We start from the raw sequence: 7,212 nt of genomic DNA, 5'->3' as shown, positions 1-7,212 counted from the left end.
TTGAATTAGTTTTTCTGTGGAGTTTTTGGGGTTCTCTATGTATATTATCATATCATCTGCAAATAGTGATAGTTTGACTTCTTCTTTTCCTATTTGGATTCCTTGGATGTCTTTCTCTTGTCTTATTGCTCTGGCTAGGACTTCCAGTATTATATTGAAAAGCAGTGGTGAGAGTGGACATCCTTGTCTTGTTCCAGATCTTAATGGAATTGCTTTCAGCTTTTCACCATTGAGAATGATACTGGCTGTTGGCTTGTCATAGATGGCCTTTATGATGTTGAGGTATGTTCCTTGTATCCCAAGAATTTCAAGGGCTTTTATCATGAATGGGTGTTGCACATTGTCGAAAGCTTTCTCAGCATCTATGGATATTATCATATGGTTTTTATATTTCTTTTTGTTGATGTGTTGGATAACGTTGATTGATTTTCGGATGTTAAACCATCCTTGTGTCCCTGGAATGAATCCTACTTGGTCGTGGTGAATTATCTTATGGATGCATTGTTGGATTCTGATAGCTAAAATTTTATTGAGGATTTTTGCATCAGTGTTCATTAGGGAGATTGGCCTATAGTTTTCCTTTTTTGTGTTGTCCTTATTCGGTTTTGGTATTAGTGTAATATTGGCTTCATAGAACGTGTTTGGTATTGTCCCTTCCTTCTCAATTTTTTGGAAGAGTTTGTGAAGGATAGGCACTAATTCGTCTCTGAATGTTTGGTAGAATTCATTTGTAAATCCATCAGGTCCTGGGCTTTTGTTTTTGGGGAGGTTTTTGATTACCATTTCAATTTCGCTGTTTGTAATTGGTCTGTTTAGGTGTTCTATTTCTTCTTTATCTAGCTTTGGGTGATTGTAGAGTTGTAGGAATTTGTCCATCTCCTCTAGATTGTTGAACTTGTTTCCATATAACTGTTCATAGTAGTTACTGATTATTCTTTTGATTTCCGCTGTGTCCATTGTGATTTCTCCTCTTTCATTTATGATCCTATTTATTTGTGCTTTCTCCCTTTTTTCCTTTGTGAGCCTGGCTAGGGGTTTGTCTATTTTATTGATTTTTTTCAAAGAACCAGCTGTTGGTTTCATTGATCTTTTGGATTGTTTTTTTAGTTTCAATTTCATTTATTTCTGCTTTGGTTTTTATTATTTCTTTTCTTCTATTGGTTTTGGGTTTTTTTTGTTGTTCTTTTTCTAGATCTCTGAGCTTCGAGATTAGGTTGTTTCTTTGAGTTCTTTCTTGTTTCTTGATGTGAGCTTCTATTGCTATATATTTTCCTCTTATTACTGCTTTTGCTGCATCCCATACATTTAGGATATTGGTGTCCTCCTTGTCATTTAATTCAAAGAATTTTTTTTTAATTTTTTTTTAATAGAGGCATGTTTTTATTTATTTATTTATTTGTTTGTTTGTTTTGTTTGTTTGTTTATACAAGCACTGGGTACAGTCAGAAGCACGGGAGGGTGAGAGAATTCACCAGAGCCAGAGCGGGGAGCAGAGCAGGCAGAAGGACCAAAGTACACTGCTGAGGGGAGCAGCGGGCGGCAGGAGAGGTCTGCACGCCATGTGGGACCCTCCTCCGGTGGCCGAGGAGCAGCCAGGGATCGAACCGGTGCCACAGAGGCCGCGGGCAGCCTCACAACCCAGCGCTCAACCACTGTGCCACCGGGGAGGCCCTCAAAGAATTTTTTAATTTCTTCTTTGATCTCCTCGTTAGTCCAGTGGTCTTCCAGTAGTGTGGTTTTTAATCTCCATGAGGTAGGATAGTTCCTTGCCTTCTTTTTATGGTTTATTTCTAGTTTGATGCCTTCATGGTCAGAGAAGATGGTTGGTATGATTTCAATCATGGTGTATCTGTTGATGTTTGTCTTGTGCCCCAGTATGTGATCGATCCTGGAGAATGATCCATGTGCGCTTGAGAAAAATGTGTACTCCATTTTTTTTTGGGTTTAGTGTTCTATAGATGTCTGTTAAGCCCAAATGCTCTAGGTCCTTATTTAGAGCTTTAGTTTTTTTACTTATTTTTTGTCTTGTTGATCTATCCATTGTTGATAGTGGTGTGTAGAAGTCTCCCACTACGTATGTGTTTTCTCTGATGTCTGTTTTCAGAGAGGACAACAGTTGTCTGATATATTTTGGTGCTCCTTCGTTTGGTGAGTATATGTTAATGAGTGTTATTTCTTCTTGAAGTATTGTCCCCTTGATCATAATGTAGTGACCATTGGGGTCTCTTTTTATTTTTTTGAGTTTGAAGTCTGTTTTATCTGATATAAGTATAGCTGTTCCTGCTTTCTTTTTTGGTCCATTTGCTTGTAGGATTGTTTTCCATCCTTTAACTTTGAGCCTATTTTTATCTTTTGTAGCTAAATGTGTTTCCTGGAGACAGCAAAAGGTTGGGTTTTGTTTCTTAATCCAGGCTGCAACTCTGTGTCTTTTTATTGAAGAGTTTAGTCCATTTACATTTAGAGTTAATATTGATATGTTAGCATCTGTATTTGCCATTGTGTTTGTCTTTCCTTTGATTTTATTTATTTATTCTTTTAATAACTTTTTTTTTGGTCTTCTTTTGTTGTTATTCATCCCTCTGAGGTCTGGCTTTAGCATTCCTTGTAGTATTTTTTGGAGTGGGGGTTTAGTCGTAATGAAATTCCGGAGTTTCTCTTTGTCTGGGAAGGTCCTTATTCTTTCTTCATAGAGGAAGGAGAGCTTTGCAGGATAGAGTATTCTTGGTTGGCATCTGTTTTCTTGGAGTCTGTTGACTATGTCCCTCCACTCTCTCCTTGCCCGTAGTGTTTCTTCAGAGAAGTCTGATGTCAGCCTGATTGGTTTTCCTTTGAATGTTATCTGTTTCTTCCCTCTTGTCAGCTTCATTATTTTTTCCTTGTCCTGGATTCTTGGGAGCTTTACTATTATGTGTCTTGCTGTATTTTTCCTTTCGTCATGGAAGTCTGGTGTTCTTCTTACTTCTTGTATATCAATTTTCAGCTCCTTCTTCGCATTTGGGAAGTTCTCTTCAATTATCTCCTGGAATATTTTCTCTGTTCCTACATCTCTCTCCTCTCCTTCTGGAATTCCTATAACTCTTATATTTCCTTTCCTCATGGAGTCAGATAGTTCCCGAAGTCTTTCTTCGTTCTTTTTCCTTTGTACTTCTCTTTCCTTTTCTGTTTTGGTTCTTTTTATTTCTGTGTCTTTAAGAATACTTATTCGTTCTTCCATTTCATCTATTCTGCTTTCATTGCTTTTCCCAGAGTTCTTTAGTTCCTCCATTAATTCTTTGATCTCCTGCATTTCTTTTACTTCCCTCTTTAGGGACTCAATTTCATTCTTCTGACCATTGTTTTCCCTGTTTAGGGACTCAATTTCCTTCTTCTGATCATTGTTTTCCTTTATGACTTCTGTCACTTTTTTAATCATGGCAATTTTAAATTCTCTTTCTGGAAGGCTCAGAAGTTCTTCCAAGCTACTGTCGTTGCACTCTGGGGGGTGGTTTTCTTTTTGTGGTGTGCTTCTTTCCTGAGGAGTTGTTAGGTTGCGTGTGGTTTCTTCTACTCCCTACTGTCTGTTTTCTAATTTGTCGTATGCATTGGGACACTGTGTTGCTCGGACTGGCAGGCATCTTGGGTGAACTTCTCCGCTCCCCTCTGGCTCCTCCAGGAGCCATCTCTGGCTTCTGGGGGAGCTTTCTGCTGGTTTTAGGCAGTCTTTATTGAAGAAATGTCCCTGATCTAAAATTGCGAAGCAGGATGCTGTCCCTGTGCATCCGGTCTCAGGCATACTCTTCTGCGCGCCCAGTCTGCCCCGGACGTGGGTGCCTGCTCCCTCTGTGGGCTCAGATTGCTGGTTGGGAGGGGCCTGGCATGGGCTAACTTCCCAGCTGGCCACTGGGTCCTCCAGAAGCCTTCTGCCCTTTTCAAGAAGTCTTTTCTTAAGAAATTTCCCTGTTCTATGGGGTGTTAGTGACTTTTTTTTCTGGTCGCTAGGTGGCGCCAGAGATCTCTCCTATTGTCCTTGGGGGGCTGCTTTTCGATGCCCCCCCCCCCGTGGGACAGGGAACAGAGCGAGAATGGTAGGGTAAACCTCAACGGCTTTGGGGTGCTGTGTCTGCCTTGTGCCCCGCCGTCATGGAGAACCCACGCCCCGAATTTCGTGCCCCGGGTCTCAGTTCCAAAGCCCTCAGGTCCAGGACGCGGGCTGTAGCCCAGTTCAGTGGCGCGGGAATGGCACCTTTTGCACCCCGCTCCCGTGTCCGGGTGCCTGGTTTCTGATTACTCAGTGAGGGACTTTCACCTCAGTGAGGGACCCCGCGCGTCTCCCCGCAAGCCTCGGTCTCAGGCGCGGGGACCTGGGCAGCCGCGATCCCGATCCGCGTTTGCTTTTCCAGAGCGCCGCTTTTCCGCGCAAGCTTACCGGCCGGCCTGGGCTGTGTGCAGGTCTCCCGCGGTCTCTGCTGTTCTCTAATGGCGCCTGGAGCTCACCGCCACATGAATCCTGCAGGGTTCTCCACAGCTCCCGTTCACGGGGTGTGGTGGCTGCAATAGTTCCTTTCCACTCACAGTCCCGCTTGCTGCGTAGTTTGTTCTTGTTGGTTGTTTTAGTTTGTTGTTTTCCTCCTCTCTGCCGGTCGGAGAGTGCCGACTCTGTGGGCGGGGGAGGGGAGCAGGGTTCTGCGCTTTCCTCCCTTCTGGTCCTCTTTTATGGCGACTTTCTTCTTCGGGTAGTTTGCTGGAGTCTTCCGTTTATCCTCCGTGTCCCAGTTCTCACTGGGACCTGCCGCTTTTCCTCCCTATTAACTTTTTTTAATGGGAGATCTTACTCGCAGCATCTCCTCGCCGCCATGTTGCTCCGCCCCCTCACTCAATCTTTTTAAAGATTGTTTTGGCTATTTGTGGTTTCTTCAAACTTCAAAATGAATTTGAGAATCAGTTTTTTCACTTCTACAAAAAAAAAAAAAAAGGTAATTGAGATTTTGATGGGACTGATTGAATCTATAGATCACTTTGGGAATTATTACATTTTACAATATTAATTCCTCTAATCTGTGACTATTAGATGTGAGATGCCTTTCCATTTATTTAATATTCTTAGTTTCTTTCAGTAGTGTTTACAGTATATATGGCTTGCATCTCCTTAGTTAAATTTATTCCCAAGTACTTTACTCATTTTGATGCTATTATTGCAAATTACTTTTTCAAATTTCTTTTTGACTTGTTATTTATTTACATTTATTTTTTGTATTGAGGTAACATTGCACTGCATTATTGCTTGTGCATTAGACATACAAGCTCTCCCCTCTCAGGTGTTGTTACCACATTGTCCCACCACCGAGACACCCAGAGTCCACCCCCAAGTCATTGTTGCTATTGTGTAGAAACACCATTGAGTTTTGTATCCTGCAACTTTGCTGAATTAGTATATTAGCTCTATTGGGTATGTGTGTGTGTGTGTGTATTTGTTAGGTTTTTGCTACATATAGGATCGTGTCCTCTCTGAATAAAGGTAGTTTTAATTTTTCCTTTTTAATTTATTTTTCTTGATGATTGCTCCGACTAAAACTTTTAGCACAATGTTGAACAGAAAATGTGAGAGTCTTGTCTTGTTTCTGATCTAAGGGAGAAGGGCGCCATTCTTTTACCATTGAGTCAGTTGTGGACTTTTCATCTATGCCCTTAGTTACATTCAGGTCATTGTTTTTCATTCCTCCTTTGTTGGGTGCTTTATCATGAAGCATGTTAGGTTTTGTCAAAGGCTTTTACTGCATGATTGAGATGATTTTGTGGGATTTAAAAAAATTCTATTAATGTGACATAATAAATTAATTTTCCTGTGTTGAACCATTTTTACATTTCTGGAATTAACCCCTCTTGGTCGTGATGTATCATTATTTTAATATGCTGAAGGATTTGGTTTGCTATTGTTTTTGTTGAATATTTTTGCATCTGTTTTCATAGGGTTGTTTTCTTTTCTCTTGATGCCCTTGTCTGAAATTAGTGTCAAGGTAATGCTGTCATCATGGAATGAGTTGAGAAGTGTTCCCTTGTCTCTATTTTTTTTTTTTTAATGAGTTTGAGAAGGACTGGGGTTAATTCTTGAAATATTTGGGAGAGATTATCAGTGATGCCATCTGGTCCTATCTTTCCTTTGTTGGAGGTTCTTGATTACTAATTCAATGTCTTTGCCTGTTAGAGGCATATTCAGTTTTTCTATTTCTTCTTGAGTCAGTTTTGGTTGGTATTCATAATTAGTAAAGGTTCAAAATAATTTCCTAAAAACAAGTATGTATTTCATATACCCAAGTCCATGGAAAGAATCATCACATCCCTAATTCAATGTTATATTGGGATTTTTTTCATCTCAAGAAGTAACTTTACAACAATGTTCTTTAGAAATAAGAAGGTAAATATAAAGAGACTCAACTAAAAGACATAACAGTAATTGTATACAGAAAAAAAGCTGTTGGGAAATGTTATTTTTCTTAAGAAATATGGCAGAACAATTAGTCTCTTTGTAAAAATAAATAAAAAGTAACTTAATGAATACACAAAAGGCAGCTCTATACCAGGCTGCCTGGACCCAAGCCCAACCTCCACCATTGGTAACCGTGTCATCATGATCAAGTTTAGGTGTTTGGTCTTTCTGAACCTCAGTTTTCCCATCTGAGAAATGGGGACAATACCAGTATAATCACATAAAGCTGTTATGGGAGACAGCAAATATAAAGGGCTTGAGTGTCCTGTCAATGGAAACTTCTTGCTACTATCATCAGGCTCTCCCAGGCCAACCTAACATCTCTCTTGGCTTAGCCAGGGCCACCTGGCCACTCCAGAAGTCCCATTTGTGCCACTGATGGATTGTCTGACTTTGGGCACGTCTCTTCTGCCGGAGGTCCTTTGAGGTGGCTTCAGAAGGTCTCAAAACTTAGCCAGCTCCCCCAGCTCAGAGACCTCAGAGACTCAGGCCCTGCCCAGTGTCCAGCCCCTCCCGCTGAGGGTCATGGCTTTGTTTTCTTCTAAAGATTTCCAAACTCTGTGGTTGCCTTGCCTAGCTAAAAGGGGAAGAAGAGGATCTGCCCAAGGAGGAGGAAGAAGAGGAAGACAAGTCAAAACAGCCTGTGTAGCAGAGAGGGACGTATGTCCAGCGGTCTTGGTCCCTAACCAGCTGGGAGCCCAGCGCCCTGCTACCCTCCAGCGCTGCATCAACCTGCGCCTCCTCTGAGG

This window comes from Talpa europaea, assembly GCF_964194135.1.
Source record: "Talpa europaea genome assembly, chromosome: 13".
Classification (NCBI taxonomy): Eukaryota; Metazoa; Chordata; class Mammalia; order Eulipotyphla; family Talpidae; genus Talpa; species Talpa europaea.
Note: the sequence above shows the minus strand (reverse complement) of the source record.